The following is a 19,274-nucleotide window of genomic DNA, read 5'->3' on the forward strand; positions in this document are numbered from 1 at the left end:
TTGTAATGATAATCAAGGGGAGGTGCAGGAGCCTGAAGACCCACATTCAACAATTTAGAAACAGTCTCTTCCCTCTGCCATCAGATTTCTGAACAGCTCATGAACCCATGAGCATGACCTCATTATTCATTTTTATTTGCCCCTTTTGTACTTAATAGTAATTTTTGTCTTTTTATTGTACTGCTGCAAGAAAACAACAAACTTCGTGTCATATAAGACAGTGATAATAAACCTGATTCTGACAGAACAATGTAACAAGCATTCAATGGCTTACCTTTCCAACTGACATTGCATCACAGATGTGACCAGTTGTCCATTAATATTAATAGCTTGCTAAAAGATAATTGAACTAATATTACCAAATGCTGTAAAAAAAAAGCACCAGGGTCAATAAATTGCCAACAAATATGCATGGCACTGAGGTTTTTTAGATCAATTATCTTAAAAAATGCCACACAAATTTACTACTTCAGATATAATAAATTTAATTAAACTCTGATCTTGTCTAACTTGCTGAAAATTAAACATATAACTAAAATCAGTGCTGTGGCCTTTCCCCATAAAGTCATTGCATTGTAAATGAAATGAATTACAAATGTTGGAATTTGATGATCACTGTCAGTTAATGACAAGGTCAGCAGTACTGTCAGATTCAAATGAAATGTCACACTTGACTGAGGACAAGACAACGGAACGTTCCAGTATTGAAGGTAAAGAAAATGAGAACCATTTCCTTAGGTACTGCTCTATTCCCCCTGTCTAAATTCATGTTAACTTGCTTGAACTCATCCTGGTTCAAGAGTACTCCCACAACATATGTGGAGTCCCCAGACATGTTGCCACAATGCAGGAAGTTTTTTCAGCTTTAGAAAATAGACTGGAATGTCTCACACACAGCAAACAATAGGGAACGCTGTGGTATCTGAAAGCACACAGCACTTGGGAATCTTTCATTTTTTCAAACACACAGCCATTGCTATTGATTTCTTATTGACCTAAAATGTCCTAAGTGCAGCTGTGGTTTTCTCTCTTATAGTTTATAGAGAAATTTAAGGGCAGTACTGGTTTATCATTGATTTTTCTGTCCCTAAAAGGTGCGGTTACACAGGCAATCTTGGTCTAGAGTCACACTCATCCTATAAAAAGACACCACTATTAAATGCCTATAGCATCATTTAATGTGGCGGGCTCTGGAGCCCCTCTTGGTGATGAGACTCACGAGTGACTGAAACTGACTTTGCCGTGTGACCTTGTGAATGCTTTTTCAAAAAGTAACCCACAGAATTAGGAAGATAGAGATAAGGTATACCACAATAAGCACACAATTAAAAATATAGATATTGTGAATGCGCACAGAATACTTAATGCTGGGACATAACCCTAAGTGCGCAAAAATGTAATTAAAATGAACACCCAACACACAAATTTCCCCTCTTTAAATCTGAGCTTTCCTTGTCACAAAGTGTAGTTACATAAATAGAAATGAGAGACCATCAGAAGTCAGGTATTGATATTTTTCTTTTACTTCACAGAAGTAAGCAGGTGAATAACTGGTGGACATTACTCGTAAGCAAAATTGAAGACAAATATTTTTGACATGAACTAACAGCCTTCTCCGCAGGATCAAAATTCAAAGTTCAAAGTAAATTTGTTACCTAAGAACATATATGTCACTATATACAACCCTAAGATTCATTTTCTTGCAGGCATACTCAGTAAACACAATAAAATCAATGGAAGACCACACCCAACAGGATGGACAAACAAACAATGTGCAAAAGAAAACAGCAACCTGTGCAATGCAAGAGAAAAATAACAATAGTAATAATAATAAAATAAGTAAGCAATAAATATCAAGAACATGAGATGAAGAGTCTTTGAAAGCAAGTCCATAGTTCAGACAACACACACAAAATGCTGGTGGGACACAGCAGGCCAGGCAGCATCTGCATATGCCTGCTGTGCTCCACCAGCATTTTGTGTGTGTTGTTTGATTTTCCAGCATCTGCAGATTTCCTCGTGTTTGCTCCATAGTTCAGAGATGCAGTGAATGAAGTTGAGTGAAGTTATCCCCACTGATTCAAGAGCCTAATGGCTGAGGGGTAATAACTGTTCTTGAACTGGGTGGTAGGATACTAAGGCTCCTGGGCATTCTTCCTGATGTCAGTAGCAAGAAGGGAGCATGGCCTAGTTGTTGTGGGTCCCTGATGATTGATGCTGCTGTTCTGCGACAGTGCTCTGGGTAGATGTGGGGATTTCTTTACTCATGATGGATAGCAGCTTACAATGAGTCCATCCACATTTTTCAGTCTCAATATCTTTGAAGAGGCATAAACTTAAAGCATTTAAATTCTAAATATTGTGAAATGAAATGCACTTTGCTGATTGGAACATAAGCCCCTGTAAAGGAGTAGTGATGCTACTGCTAACAGCATAACAATGGTAGACGCTTGAAAGCCTATGGACACAGTGCAGTGTTGTTGTACTTTGATTTTGATCTCCTTTATATTTCATTATAGTGAAATGTAACAGTGAACATTCAATGGTGCAGTTTGTGGGGAGAAATGTTTAGAGAGGGGTAAAGTGATTACTAATATTTTTACACAAGTTTTTGCAGCTTCTTTGCTTATAACTAAAATAAAACATGTGCCCTTGGGTTTGATCAGTTGGAATGTTGCTTGGACAAAGAACCATTCACGGCATTGATCAATGAATGCAGAAGGAGGGGAATGATTTTATAATTCAATAACACCAGAAAAACAAAAATCTGGAATAGATTTGATAGAATTCCACCCCCTCCTTTGCCCTGGGATTTAAATAGTTTTATTAAATATATTAGAACTAAATGTAGCAAGATCACAACAACTTATTTACCAATATCCTGAAATTACAGACAATTACTAATTACTTACAAAGGAAGCTCAAATAATGCTCTCCTAGTCAACTGTGTCAAGATTGATTTTGATATTCTAAAAATCCACACAATGACCTTCTGAAGTAGTTATACCACTGGGGAGACAACGAGTACAATCATAATGCACAGTGAGGGAAATATAATCAGATGAACATACCCATCCTTCATCTACCTACTTGCTCATATTTCATCTTATATCTGGAGGACTTACTACTCAATGTTTCTTGCTTTAGGTGTAACTGTAAGGTGCTAAGGTAGCCATTGTCACCTTAATACACTCTGGCATGGGTTTTCAAATGAGGATGAATTTCCAGTGTATTATTTCTTGTTTTATTTCATAACCACCTGACAGACCACAGTAAGCCAACCACTTTACCTACCCTCAATCACACCAGCCTTTGCTATTATTGACTGGTGGGGACATTACCCTCTTGCTCCCCACTGGCTTCCTATACCTGCACTCCCTCCACCCCTGATAGATATTGGGCTTTGCCTGAGCCGAGGCAGGACTCCTGAGACTTTCTTGTACATGAGATCTGACCAGCAATTTGGGAGGGGTTTTGCATCCTACGATCCTCTAGTCTAGATGCAGTCACCATTTTGTCTTCGTTTATAGTCAGGTTCCTCCTATTTCCTTAAAGAATTAAAATTCACTTATTTAATCCCAGGGGAGATTGCTTTACATTTTACATTGTTTTATTTTACAAGAGAAAAATGAAAAATAATAAAAATCAAAAAGCTGCAGTTGCAGGGTATCTGAAATACAAACAGAAAACGTTGGAGACATCCCACTGGTTAGGCAGTACCTATGGAAAGAGAAACAGAGTTAATGTTTCAAGCAGAGGACATTTATCAGAGCTCAGTGCAGCTCAACGGTGCAGCCAGATGAGCTGATATCCCCACAAATACTTCACACACTATATTCAACCCTAACTGCTGTTGATGTGCATGTGCAATTTGCATGTTGGCCCAATGACTGTATGGGATTCTATCAAAGACATGCTGGTTGGCGGGTTAATTGGCCACTGTAATGTATCTTGAGCACGTGAGAGAATTTGAGGAGAGTTGGTGGGGAGAAAAGTGAGAAAAATATTAGATTCACAACAATGATTGCTTAATGGTCGGCACAGATTCAGCAGGCTAAAAGGCCTGTCTCCATGCTGTATGTCAACATCTTCTGATAAAAGTGCTCAACCTGCAACCTTAACCTCCACTAGAAGAATGCTCCATGGAAAAACATTGTGAAAAAGCTCATCTTGTCGCATTAGAGTCAAAAGTGAAATATCTGCAGGGTGAAAAGGGTCTTTGAAGGTAGTAGGTAAAGCACTTTGTCAGGGGCTGGCACAAAAGGGGAAATTAATCATTTGCTCAGATGGTATTATTTCACAGAAATGCGTATTTTAATATCTATTAATGGAGGGACAATAATGCAGTATCATGTGCAATTTTCTGTGGGGTGAGATTTGCAGAATAAACTAAGTCATCATCTCATATTCTACAGAGTTTCTTAGTCAAGATGTTGCCATTAACTTTTAGTTAATGGAAAAACATTGCCATTTAGGGTTGAAATGGCTAGCACGAGAGGGCACAGTTTTAACGTGCTTGGAAGTAGATGCAGAGGAGATGTCAGCGGTAAGTTTTTTACGAAGAGAGTGATGAGTGAGTGGAATGGGCTGCCAGTGATGATGGTGGAGGCGGATACGATAGGGTCTTTTAAGACACTCCTGGATAGGTATATGGAGCTTAGAAAAATAAAGGGCCATGGGTAAACCTAGGTAATTTCTAAGGTAGGGACATGTTCGGCACAGCTCTGTGGGCTGAAGGGCCTGTATTGTGCTGTAGGTTTTCTGTGTTTCTATGTTTCTAACTCTATGCAATATAAAATGGGCAACTGATAAGTTATAAACTTGTTTTGGTATCCTGGCATCAGTCAATTTCATCCCTAATGTATTCCTATGTATATTTGCCTACAAACAGCTATGTACACGCATTTCAGTATATCTGAGCATTATTTCATCTAAGCATATGTATGTGCCTCCAAGGATAAACATTCATCTGATTCAATGAGTGGCACATGTGTGGGTGCAAAGGGATTGTAGTAATGTATGCACATTTGAAATATCTATGTTTAACACTGTTAATTACAGCTTATAAAGGGCTATCCTTTAAGAAATGCAATCAATTTGTTGGTATATGTTGTAAATTGGAAATATGGTCAAGAAGAATAAAAAAACTCTAGGAAAAGGGAAAAATTTAGGAAAAAAATATATCTATATTTTCTACCTACTGTCGAGGTTATATTGTTTCCACTCCCTATTGTGTAATAAATCTACATCCTGCTGTTGAGAATTTAATTTATAGAAAGAATAAATTCCATTGAAAATGTGCATAATCCAAACACGTCTGCAAAAGCTTCAAATTTTGGATGGAGACTTCTGATTCAAATCTATTTCTTTGATCACCAGATCAGTAAATTATATCTCCAGATATCATCAGAATAAAGATGGGAGAGAAAGAAGCAGGGTAATAAGGAAAATAGATTGGCCTTGAAACCATGTTATGGAAATCTCATTGTAAAAACGCTTTTGAATGAAATTGCCCTCATTAAAATAACAAACAAAATATTAACATTTTTATATAGAATAAAGTAAAGAATGCCTATTCAACATTTTAAGAATTTGATTGTTAATATTGATACAAAATATGTTCAGGGTCAAAGATAGGAGAAGTAGAAAGATGTGGAATAAAGGTGAATATTGAAGAAAATGTTCTAAAGTTTCCGATCTTAAAATGCTATCTGTGAGGTGAAAATAATTACAGTTTGGTACACCATTCCCCTGTTTCCTTGTCTCCACACATACATCAGAATTAAAGCCTCCAAATTTAGATTTTTATTGCCAGTAGTTAAAGTGAAATGTTTAGTGTCAACAATGATCTGCGCTTTTCTCACAGTAAAATATCCCAAAGCTATTTGCAGGTGTGTTATCAGATGAAAACTTGACACCAATCCACAAAACAAGACATTGACAGAGGTAACTTGATCAAATACGCAGGATTTAAGAAACATCTTGAAAGGCGAAAGAGATGGAGGGATTTAAAGAGCAAAATCTGGAGCTTATGTCCAAGACATTTGTAAACAAAGTGGGGCCATGAAACTGGGGATCAGCAATCAGCAGTGGAGCGGCACTGAGTATTTTATCATAGCTAACAAGATAATATAGAAAACTTTTACCAGATAACTTTAACATATTGGCATCCAATGCTTGTGCTGTAATGTTCTAGAGCTTCTATTGAATTTCTCACTTTTAAAGAAGAAAGCAAAATCAGAATCATGAATCTAAATTTAAATCTAAAACTTAAGATAAATCTGACATTTGTTGCTGAAGAACATGCTTGAAGTTGAAAGTTGAAGTTAATTTTGATTTTGATTTTTAACATTGCACCTCACAAAGAAGGTGGTGTGGATTTATACCTGTGATATTTCAATTCTGGTAACTACCGTGCAAACCATTAGCAATGATTGGTTGAGACTAAAGAACAATAAAATTTTGAGGCTTAATCATAATCCCATGACCCAATGGGAACATTTTCAAAATCAACTTCAGAAAGTATTTCAGCATTCACAGAAACCCCAGCTTACAAACCTGATCAAGAGGTTGATATGATGTCATAAATCATGACAGTACATCTTGGAGCATTTGGCAAACATAATCTGAGCAGTATAGTTTATGAATGATTTGACATAATTCCAGAATTATTTGTAATTCATTGTGAATTAAGTTGGTGGCAATAATGTGTCAGCTAGAGGACATAGAATATTTTCCTGTTAATAATATGTCCATTACAAATGATGACTGCAAACATGCTTCTTCAGCTGGTATGTTATGGCTTTATTTTCAAGGAAACTTTGTTGAACTTATTATTGTTTTCTATTTATTTCCTCCACCATCAATGTTTAAAAGAGAAGGCTTTTAAATTTCAACATTCCTGTCAACATAGGAGCATAAAAATAGAAGGTATGTCACTTGGCCCTTTGCGCCTCCCCTGCTATTCATCAGGGTAATGGCTAATCTTTACATCAGTGACATTTTCCTGCTCTGTCCCCACAATATATTTTTCCGTAATATCCAGTAATCCAGAATAAGTGCCCAAAATATTTCAACAACTGCAAAAATTCCTATGTCTAAGTGAGGAAATATCTGCAAATCTCAGTACCTTATGGCCCGTCGTATCCTGAGATTGCGACTTGTGGTTCTAGACTTCTCAGCTGGGAAAGTCTTCTTCCATCTATCCAATCTGTCAAGCCTTGTAATCATTTTATGTGTTTCAATGAGATCTCATGTCATTCTTCTAATCATTAGTTCAATTTTTCCTTGTATAGCAAGCTCACCATCCCTTGAGTCAAGGTGAATATGGCAGAAGCAAAGGGAGAACAAGTGTGATGCTTTCATACAATGTGATGATCACCTGGCCTTTGAAAATTTGGCCTAAAAATCATAATTGCACAACTGCAGATTTTTGTAGAATGTGGTCTAAATTTCACCAAAGTTTCTGAGATCGTCCAATATTAGATTCAATTGTAAGAAAATCAGTGAACCCATCCATGCCTTTTGATTCAAAACTAGTAACTGATGAAACTCCACCCCTGGAGAAACATTCAAAAACATCAACAATCGTTAACAAGCTATTAGAGCTATAAAGCAAGTCTTGAGGGCAGCCTGGGAGAAATATAGCTCTGTTTTAACTATAGGATGTAATGTAGCCCATGAGCAATGTGTTTTGAAGTTCTAGAAATCCCATTGGCTGATTTTCACTCAGAAGGTCAAAGAGGGGAATGGAACATTCTGTGGCTTGGAGGCAAATTGTGCATTGCCACCAGTTAATGGGACTGTCCTATGGAGAGGTCTCAAATATGGACGTCAGCCTTAGTCCTCAGCAGAGAAAATCTAAGCTTTCTCATGCAAGCTGAAGGAGTGTTCCTGCCAATTCTGACTCCAATCCTCTGTTTTGCTGAGTATGCCTGACAAGAAATGCATTGGTTTACAGGCTGTGGTGTTACAAATAATGTGAGTACTGTACTCTCAACATGCCTCAAGCTGTCTAGCCCAGAACTAAAATAGTGGCAACTATAGAGTCTCATGCCTGCAAGTCCTAGTGAACTATTCTTCAAAGTTTTTAAATTATGTTACTGGAAATTATTTCTCCCACTTTATTTCTTTTTCCGTTTGTGGTTCATTCTATGCCTTTCTCTGTGACTATGTCTTATCCCTTATGTTGATCCATTCATGAAATAGATCATTTTCCCAAACGTTCAGCTAGGTCCTAACTCTCTGGTTGATGCCACTACAATGTTTTAAGCATATATTCCCAGAAAAAGAACTTTGACCAGTGACCAATCCAGACATGGGAAGTTTGAGAGGAGGTGATTTCAGTCAGGTCCATTGCCAAGTAGAAAAGACAGCAGTGGGTTGCTACAACGAAGAACAGTTTTCTCTAGCAACCGATCCACATTTGGGATTGATTAGCAAGACAAAATTAAAGGAAGGCAGGGCCAAGTGCAGCAGCAGTTGTCTGAATGGACAGAGTTAGAGTGGTGATCTTGAGACTTTAGCTCTTTGAGGCTTCAGCCAGAGAAAGTAAAGGAAAGCACTAGGTTAAGTTTATTTTTCCTTCCCTTCTTTACATCTGCTCAGCTAGGATAGTAGAGATGCCGGTCAAAATAGTTGAATGACCCTCTTATGGGACATGGGTGGACAGGGAAACATCCAGTGTCCCAGATGACTACAACTGTAAGAAGTACATCCAGTTGTAGCTTCTAACAAACTGTGTTAAGGTGTTGGAGCTTGAACTGGATGAACTCCAGATCATTCAGGAGGCTGAGGGGCTAATAGATGAGACATATAGAGAGGTAGTTACACACAAGGTGCAGGACACAGGAAACTGGGTGACAGTCAGGAAGGGGAAAGGGGGTTAAGTAACCAGTGCAGAGTACTACCCCTGTGGCCATCCCCCTCAACAACAGGTATATAACTTTGGATACTGTTGGTGGTGGGTAGGTGGGGGAGCTGACCTAACAGAGGAAAGCCACAGTGCCTGGAAAGTCACTATGGTGATAGGAAATACGTTAGTTAGGGGGATGGACAGGAGATTCTGGGGATGAATATGAGATCCCCAGATGGTATGTTGCCTCCTGGATGCCAGAGTCCAGGATATCTTGGATCAAGTACTCAGCTTTCTGAAGCAGGAGGGAGAACAGCCAGAAGTTGTGGTCCATTTAGGTACCAATGACATGGGTAGAACCAGTGATGAGGATCTGTATCACTGGTTCAGGAAGTTAGGTACTAAGTTAAAGGGCAGGGCCTCCAGGACTGTGATCTCAGGATTGCTATGTATGTCATGTGCTAGTGAGGCCAGAATTGGGATGATTATGCAGTTTAAAACATGGCTAAGAAGTTGGTGTAAGAGGAAGGGTGTAAGATTTTTGGATCATTGGGCTCTCTTACAGGGAATGTGGGACCTGTACAGAAAGGAAAATTTGCACCTGAACTGCAGGAGGACTAAAATCCTGGTGGGAAGGTTTGCAGGTTGAGTCTGTGGTGAAGAAGGCAAATGCAATGTTAGCATTCATTTTAAGAGGACTAGAATATAAAAGTAAGGAAGTAATGGTGAGACTTTATAAGACACTGGTGAGGCCTCACTTGGAATGCTGTGAACAGTTTTGGGTCCTTATCTTTGAAAAGCTGTGGTGAAACTGGAGAGGATTCAAAGGAGTTTCATGAAAATGATTCCAGGGTTGAATGGCCTTTCAAATAAAGAGTATTTGATAGCTCTAGCCTGTATTCACTAGAATTCAGAAGAATGAGGGGTGACCTCATGGAAACCTATTGAATGGTGAAATGCCTTGATAGAGTGGATGTGGACAGAATGTTTCCTGTGGTGGGAGAGTCTATATCAGAAGACAAAGTCTTAGAATAGAGGGGTGTCCTTTTAGAACAGAGATAAGGAGGAATTTCTGTAGCCAGAGAGTGCTGAATCTGTGAAATAATTTGCCACAGCAACTGTGGAGACCAAGTCTTTATGTATATTTAAGGCAGAGATTGATAGGTTCTTGATGGTCAGGGCATGAAGGGATAAGCAGAAGAAGGAAGGAGTTTGGGGCTGAGAAAAAAAACTGGGTCAGCCATGATGTAATGGCTGAGCAGACTCAATGGGCCAAATGGCCTAATTCTGCTCCTATATCTTATGATCTTATAGTCTTATGAAAATATGCAGGATGAAAGTATACTCAATTAAAGGCCTAGACAAAAAAAATTAACAAAGTAACTCATACCTGAAAATCTGGGTCATTGAAAAACATTCAGGGTGGCTCCTGGAAGAGCTTCACTCAGTTATATTTTTGTTACACCAGCGGGATGCCTAATTTTTGGCATATTCTGTTCTTTCTGTAGTGTGGAATTTGGACAGTTGGACATATGGTTAGATTCTGCATTGGCCAATTCCATCTTTTCCAATAATAACAGAGCTCAGTTGCATAATGCTATCTCACCTAAACAACTTCATTAATATCAGCCAGCATATCTGGCCTGGGTTTGTTCTCAAACCTACTGTGTGCCATCTGCATGTATGCCCTGTACATCCTGGAGGTAAATGAACATGCTGATTTTGCATGTGGTGCATTGTAAGGCGCCACTGTTGCTATGACCTCATATCATGCATTTTGTGCAAGTTGATCCATATTCATTTTGGAAATTATTCAAAGTAAACCAGTGCCAGTAACAGGGAGAATATGTTACTCTAAACTTAATCTTGCATTAACAATGTGGAAATAGAATGGTTTTGTTTAAATTGCTTATTAATTCTGGATTCAATGAAAAATACAGTTTCCATCTGACAGACCTTTTGTTTCAGGCATGAAACAATTTATATTTACACTAAGGTTGAATTATATAACTGGCAACTTCTTTTGCCTACTTTATGATGAATGAGTGGAACTTACATTAACCTGTGCGCTAAGTAGCCTAACATGTATAATTCATGTTTATTTCAAACTTCAGTGAACCTTCCCAACACAATTGCGAGACTACTGCGTCCAAGCATCTCCAGCAGACTGGAGACAACGGTGTTGCCAGAGAGGTAGCAGTGTTGTCTGCAAAAAACTTCGACTGCTTGTTCATTTACCTAGTGTACAGAGCCATGTCCAAACATTGGATAATTAAATAATTAAAGTGCATTTGAAAGGAGAGCACAAATAAGGTGGGTTTATTTGAGAGAAATTTTCAGCAAAGCAGGTTCATGAGTTAAGAGTAGAGCGAGATTCAAATCTGCCCAGTGATATCACTTTTAGACCAAAGATAACTCATAGATCTGAGTAGCATCTCTTCTTTCCAATCATGTAGTGAAGAACAAAATGTTGAAATGGCATCACATGATCCCTGATTTGTATGGATTATTGTTAGGTCCATAGCCCCCTCCTTTGTGAGAATCACAAGATCACTGTTGGGTGGGGTCAAGGGGCCCAGGAAATGAGAGAAGAGACGTGCAGAATGTCTCACTTCCCCGGTGATGTAAAGCTACGGGACATGGCCATTGTCTCTTGGAGACAATTTTGTGGATTGAGATGCTCTGCTACGTGGACGCCCTCAGGCAAAGTGGGCTGGTTGAGGGAGAGATTACATTACCCCCAAACTGATTGACATCTACGACCCTGCAAGTCAGGATAAAAGAGGGTCTGTAGGAACAGTCCCTCAGACGCACCAGAAGAAACATTAAGCGACCACGTAACAGCAGGAAGTCATCTGAAGGAGGCCACGTGCGTTCAGTTCCGTTGCTGGAATTCATGGCTGGAACCACGGAAAATGGCTTTTAGCTGACAACGGGGAAACCCACTCCCCTGACTCAATGGATTGGCATCATAAAAGACCTGGGCAAGTTTAAACCGCCTCGCTCTTAAACCCAAAAACGCTGCAGCTTGAACGAACTGATAGTGACTGTTATCTTTCCATCGGACAATACATTATCCCCTCGACAACGATAGAACTATTTCTTATTGATTATTATTATACCCGCGTTTTAGATTTAGTATTGACGATGTATATTATCTGTATGTTTGCATTAATCTTATTTTTGTGCCCTTTATCAATAAATACTTTTAAAAATAGTACTGTCAGACTTCAATGGACCTCTCTATCTTTGATGGTAAGTGATCCAGTTACGGAATTTCGTAACAAAATTGGGGTTCTCATCTTGGGATTTGACTCCAAATTGGGAGGCCAGTGAATCGGGCTTGTAAGTCCAAAACTTGGATCTGGTTACGCGGGTAGCCAGACAGGAAACCAGCAAAGATGGACGTGGATAAATTTATAGAAAACCCGACTCTGGAGGCGCTAAAGGCAGCCATCAAATCAGACTTAATAAGTTTGGTGAAGGATTTAAACCTCGTAGGGGTGAGGTTGTCAATGAAAAAGCGGGAGGTGTGAAGGGCAATAACTCAGTATTATATTGGGAAGAATGTGTTTACAGATGAGGTATTGGAAAATATCCCTGAAGAGGTACCAGCTTGTGGGACGGCTCAGTTAGAGTTGGAGAAATTAAAGTTGGAACATGCAATTCAGTTAAAGCAGCTGGAGGCAGCCGAGAGAGAGAGAGAGAGAGAGAGAGAGGGAAAGGGCTGAGAGAGAGAGAGAGAGAGAGAGAGGGAAAGGGCCGAGAGAGAGAAAGAGAGGGAAAGGGCCGAAAGAGAGAAAGAGAGGGAGCATGTGCTCCAGCTGAAGGAGTAAGAGGTGAAATGAGAGCATGAAATGAGGTTGAAACAGCTGGAAGCATCTGAGAAAGAGAAACAGAGGAAACATGACTTGGAGATGGAGAAGTTACGGCAGGAGCTACGAGTTCCGGGGTCAGACCGAGAGGAGCGGTTCAATGTTAGTCGAGAGTTGAGGTTAGTACCTCCATTCGAGGAGACGGATGTTGATAGTTATTTCTTGCTTTTTGAAAAGGTGGCAGTGGATCAGAAGTGGCCCAGAGGTCAGTGGGTGGCGCTGTTACAAAGTGTGTTAAAAGGGAAGGCACAGCGGGCATATACGGCGTTGGCCATGGAGGAGGGAAAGGAGGAGAGTTATGACAAAGTAAAGACGGCCATTCTCCAGAGTTATGAGCTAGTACCTGAGGCTTATAGACAGAAGTTTAGAAATTTAAAGAAAAGGTGGAATCAGACGTATACCGAGTTTGCCTATGAGAAGGGGGTGCTCTTGGACCGGTGGTGCACCGCAGAGAGAGTGAGAGAAGATTATGGGCGTTTCAGGGAGTTAATTCTAATAGAGGAATTTAAAGGTTGTGTTTCAGAGGATATCCAGACGTATTTGAATGAGAAGCCGCATAAGTCCATCTCGGAATTTGCTAGGTTCGCAGATGAATATGCCCTAACCCACAAGACGAAGTTTTCCTCAAATAAAAGTTCCCAGGGAGACCGTGGGAACGATCGAGAAAGTCCACTGGCTGAGGCAGAGGTCCCGCCGGAAGCTAGTGGTAAGGTTGAGGGGGAAAGGCCAGACGGCCAGAGATTCCCGGGCTTGACCTGTTTTAATTGTGGAGGGGGGGGGCATATTGCATCTTGGTGCTTTGGTCCAAGGAAAGAGACAGGAAAAGGGAAAGCAGCAATCCCTATCGGATGTGCCGTGGTAATCAGTAAATCGACAAGAGAGCCCCGGGTAGACAGAGTACGAGAAGGGTCTGAGACTTGTCTGTCACACGGAACCGTGTCTGTGAGGGAGGGAGACACACCAGTTCCCGTACGGATCTGGAGAGACACGGGGGCTGAGCTGTCGTTGATCAGCAGTAAGGTACTAGAGTTTGGTCGCAAGACGAGAATGGTAGCTGTGAAGGGAATAAGTAAAGGGACAGAAATGGTGCCCTAACATAAGGTCATTATGGATTGTGAGCTGGTATCTGAACCAGTTGAAATTTGGGTGCGATCAGAATTCCCGAGAACTGACGCGGACGTCCTTCTCGGTAACGATTTGGCAGGTGGTAAGGTTTGGGCGGCCATGATGCCGACACGCCGGCCAGTGAGCGCTGTGGCCCTGCCCCTAGATTCCAAGATCTATCCCACATGCGCGGTCACTCGCCACATGTCGAGAGAGGCAGCTGAGAATGAGAGCAGTTTAAATCTGGCCAGTTTCAATTTGGCCGAGATGTTTCTACCGACCCTGTACCACGAGGGTTTAGAGGGTGGTAAAACAAAGAATAGTAAAGTGAAAGAGGGTACAGGAGCGGAGGTAGATCTGCTCTTAGCGAGGAGAGGAAGAAAATAAAGATGAGGAACTGATAGAGTGGTTAAGAGGTCCAGAGTTGGACAGGGATGATCTGTCTGGTTTGGCAGAACTGTTCGAAGAAGTTGAAAATTCTAAAGGTGTTCCCGATAATGAAATGAGGGCAGTCCTAGATGAAAAGGGTGCCCTTGCCTTGAAGAAGTCTGCTGGGTTGGCAGATGAGGTTGTTTCAGCCCGCGGGGTTGAGTTTAATCCGGAAGGGAGTTGCCCACAGAGTACCTGGGAGGATCGGGGGAGGTTAGAATTTGAAAAGGATACGGGTATTGAAAGCCTGGAGGAGACCAATGTCCCATTTGAGTGTGTCCAAGATGGGGATGCACGTGGTACTGAACCTAGTAACAGAGCTCAGAAAAAGTCTGAGGTATTTGATTCCGTGGAACGAGACGGCCGTCCTTGTGGGTCAGATAGACTTGGTTCAGTGAAGAAAGAGTTAACCTTGGTAATAGTGGGAAGTGGCAGTTCCCAGGTGTTTGTGCTCGAAGGTGTGTTGAAAGTTAATGCGGAGTTCAAAAATGGGGAGATAAATATTATCCTTGAAGGAAACGGAAAATCTGTAGCTCCCAAATCCCAAAGAAATTTTAAACCCTGCAGATCGCTTACCGATTAAGCTGGGAGATGACGGGGCCCCCCACGCTATTGTTATTCCAGAGTGTGGTGTGACAAGGCAGAATTTGAAATGCTGCTTGAACAAAGAGGTCGAACTGAAAACACATAGCCTGAAGGGTCCTGACGAGAGGGCTGGCCACCCATGTAAAATTAAAGAGTTGGGTGGAAATTCAGAAGATGGTCTAAGTTTGGGACACGGTGTTGATAAAATAATTCTATGGAAAAGGCGGGCGAGGGTTTATCTCGCCACAATACCCAAGCTCCCCACATGGGAACTCACCGGAAAAGAGGCGACGGTTAATGGGGACGCCATTTTTAAATAGCAAAGCCGGTTGTACGGGATTTCGACAAAGCCTGTGAATAAGATAGACAACCCCCTGGAAGCCTGCCTGTTAAGTCTGAAAACGACCGAAAGATTAGTATTTACATAAACTTTTGTAGAATCACGTAAGCTAAGATCACACCTCCTTAGTTTTGTTGCTGAGGGAAAGAAATAAAATAGGTGGTTATTAAATTGAAGTCTGATGCTACAAGACTTTAGTAAGGTACAAGATGTTAAGATATTAAAGAAAGTGACACTGTAATCATTAACTGTTTAGATACTGAATTGAATGTATAACTGTATTACTCTGTAGAAAAAAAAAACTTTGGTGTTGTGTTAGATTCTAACACCCTGTAAGACTGTATTATTTCGATTTTTCCCGATGGTAAAAAACGCGTTGAAGAAAGGGGGTGTTACGTCCGTAGCCCCCTCCTTTGTGAGAATTGCAAGATCACTGTTGGGTGGGGTCAAGGGGCCCAGGAAATGAGAGAAGAGACGTGCAGAATGTCTCGTTTCCCCGGCGATGTAAAGCTACGAGACATGGCCATGTCTCTTGGAGTCAATTTTGTGGATTCAGATACGATGCTACGTGAATGCCCTCAGGCAAAGTGGGCTGGTTGAGGGAGAGATTGCATCACCACCAACCTGATTGACATCTACGACCCTGTGAGTCAGGAAAAAAGAGGGTCTGTATGAACAGCCCCTCAGATGCACCAGAAGAAACGTTAAGCGATCACGTAACAGCAGGAAGTCATCTGAAGGAGGCCACTTGCGTTCAGTTCCGTTGCTGGAATTGGTGGCTGGAACCACGGAAAAAGGCTTTTAGCTGACAACGGGGAACCCACTCCCCTGACTCAACGGATTGACACCATAAAAGACCTGGACAAGTTTAAACCGCCTCGCTCTTAAACCCAAAAACTCTGCAGCTTGAATGAACTAACAGTGACTGTTATCTTTCCATCGGACAATACATTATCCCCTAGACAATGATAGAGCTATTTCTTATTGGTTATTATTATACCCGCGCTTTAGATTTAGTATTGACGACGTATATTATCTGTATGTTTGCGTTAATCTTATCTTTGTGCCCTTTATCAATAAATACTTTTAAAAATAGTACCATCAGACTTCAACGGACCTCTCTATTTTTGCTGGTAAATGATCCAGTTACGAGATTTTGTAACAATTATAAAAACACCCATCATGTTTGAGACCAATTGATTACTTCAAATGGAATCCAAAGGCAACAGCATAGCATAATTTTGTACATTTGTTTAAACTGTGCAGTTGTATCATTCCTGCTGTGCTGGTAGAGTTAGAAATCCCCCCATGCTAAAAATTCTTTTCTGCTTTTTGTATTAAATCTAAGTCTTTAATGTTTCTAATGTTAAAAAAATTTAATTGTAATTAAAAGTACAGACCTATTACAAGATTTGTTGAATAATAGGCTATTAATCTTACATCAAAATATCACATTTTAGAAGCATAAATTAAAAGACAAGCACAAGATTTGTTCTTGCTCTTTTATTTAACATAGTTATAGAGATGTTAAGCAATTGATTCTTATTTTAGATAGATCATTTACTATGCAAAAAGACAAAGGAATTTATGAAAATAGATTGGCCACTAATTTCAGGATTCCAGTACAAAGTCCCAAAGTTGCTGGCCACTTTTTGCCATCCTTTTACCAACCTTGTTCCCAATGGCTTCCTGAAATGGAGCATAAAGCTGCATACGTCAAGTCTCCAGAACATATGTTTGGAAATCTGCCCAAGGAACCAGTACCGGCTTAGAGCAGATGCTGAAATATCCTCTTTGTTCATTTGAACGGAGGTGAATAAGTGTGACAGCAAGTTAAGTTTTGGGATACTTACATTATTTTAAATTAATATGGCTTTTAAATAATTTTCTTTCAAGTTTTTTTTTATTTTTCAATCCCAAAGAATGACTACTTGATTTGATACAATCAGAAATGTTCTGTTTTGATAGGCTTAGATTTGGGCTGAATTTTACAAGGAGTTGGTAGCTGGAAATTCTCCAGAAAGATAGTTCAATATGACCAGCAGGAAGTTCTCAGCAATGCTACAAATACCAAAGTGTTCTCACCTTTTAAAACATTTGAATGATTAAAGTTGTGGTACTTTCACTTATTGTGGCATTTAATCTGTTGGCTTTCTGCATCAGTAATCACGGCTGGTAAATCCTTAGTTAAACTGGCACATGGAAAGTGACTGAATTTGTGATGAAGTGACAGAATTTAAAATGCTCAACACAGATGACTATTAATATCACTTTGCTTTCCTTGCACTGTTGCTTCTGTTGAGCTCATTTTCTGACAGTGCATCCAGTAGGAAGGTTCTTCTGACAGCCACCTTAACCACTGAATATTGCAACTTCAGTTGAGTACGCCAACAAGATTTTCTAACCAGTTCTGAGAATTAAAGGTCGAGGATTTACACTGAGAAATTTCAGTGTTCAGTCTACATTTATGTTAGCATCACTGACTAAGCAGTCTGAGCACTATAGATATAGCTGGACTAGGTTTATGATGGGAAGTAAGTAAACTTACATTACTGTGCCTGGTTATGTAGGCAGAAAAGACTAACACTCAGCTTGAATAAATATCAAAGAAGCGTTTCTTTATTTTATGCAAGGTTTATACTCTAAGGTGTTATCAATGTTCCTGAAGGTTTACGTTCAGGAAGTTTATTGAAAGATCCAAGTAGATGTAAATTTTCCATCACCCTTTTTATTAGCTGTCTAGATTTACTTTCCCTTGTATATTTTTCATAATTGTCAATATATAGTTTTCAAGAGTAGCACTGCCTGAAGTTGCATTCTGGTAAAGTTCTCCTGTGAACTTTAGTCATTGTCCATGAATGAACCTTATTAAAAGCAATTATAAACATACATATTGGAACATTAGACATATGCGACTATACATTGCATCAAGCCTATTTACCCGACAGATCATATACAGTGAGTTCTGCTGGATGCAGGGTTTCCTCTGCCTTTAATGTTCAGTACTTACCAACCTTGAATGAGGGCTGAATTATAACTGAATCCATAACAGGATTCAACAGCTCCTGCTAGCTGACTCCCTGAAGCTTGAAAATTGCTTTTGGCATTAAGGCTAATGCCAATGGTTACTAAGCAGCAACATAGTGCGGCCTGATTAGCATTCTTTTAAGTTGTCATTAAGTTAAAGTTAGACCCAAAGAAGGTGTGCGTTACAGTGATTCAAATCATTGCAAGCGTGAAAAGCACGTTTTGTTTTATTTTGGAACACTTGTCCAAGAACGGAGCAGTTCCATTTATGTAGTGCCTTTCATGAACTCGGGAGTTTGAAAAGTACATCATAGCCTATGAAATGGCATTTTCACAGAGGCTGCATTCCCAGAGTCAGGGTAAGAAAGGCCTTGGCTGCTTCAGTTGAAATTCTATATTTGGTTCCTGTATTATTTATATACAGTACTGGATGATCAATAGTGGTGTGGGGGGTGGGATGGGTTGGTGAACAGTGAGTGTGGGGAAAAGATTTGCCTGCCTATAACTCTGCTGGCAAACAAGGTATGTTATCATCTCCCACTGTTCCATTATAAAGTGGATCCACTAGCACACCAAGAGCCACTGGGGAATGACAGCAGTGATTTACATAAAAAGCCTGTTACAGGCTTTGCCACTTCCTTCGGGAGGGCCTGCAGGCAAAATTTAGCAAATATGCAGCACTGCCAGTTAAGGTTATTTTGACTTCCAAGGTTAATTACATTGGGTTCCCCCCAGAGTAATACCGGGGATGTCTGCAGTGTCAGCCAGGTACTCCTGGTTTTGGTGGAGTCCTCTACAGGTTCTGTTAAGGAAAACTAATTAGGCTGTATTAGACAGAGACTTCATGGATGTGAGAGATCTGACAGCAACTGCAGTGGGGTCAGGTGAATTACTGACACAGAACCCAAAGAGGGTGCTAGGTGATTCCACACCTTCATAAGCAAAAAAGGCTTGTTAGAGGCACAAGACCCCAGATGTTTGTAGTTTGGCCATTACTAAACGGCAGTTGCTCAAACTACTCAACACATTGGCTGTGTGAAGCGCTGTTCCTCAAAACATT

The 19,274-nt window shown here is 40.3% G+C and overlaps 1 long non-coding RNA gene across 1 annotated transcript; it reads right to left on the reverse strand.

Annotated features, from left to right (window-relative positions):
- Nucleotides 1-1,324: 1,324 nt before the first annotated feature.
- On the reverse strand, nt 1,325-18,270 carry LOC132402909 (uncharacterized). The gene is made up of 3 exons (XR_009515122.1): nt 18,198-18,270; nt 6,147-6,216; nt 1,325-3,720 (listed from the first exon to the last, which is right to left on the reverse strand). It is a non-coding gene; the product is annotated as an uncharacterized LOC132402909 (long non-coding RNA).
- Nucleotides 18,271-19,274: the final 1,004 nt, after the last annotated feature.

The sequence above is a fragment of the Hypanus sabinus genome, chromosome 12, assembly GCF_030144855.1.
Source record: "Hypanus sabinus isolate sHypSab1 chromosome 12, sHypSab1.hap1, whole genome shotgun sequence".
NCBI classification, from domain to species: Eukaryota; Metazoa; Chordata; class Chondrichthyes; order Myliobatiformes; family Dasyatidae; genus Hypanus; species Hypanus sabinus.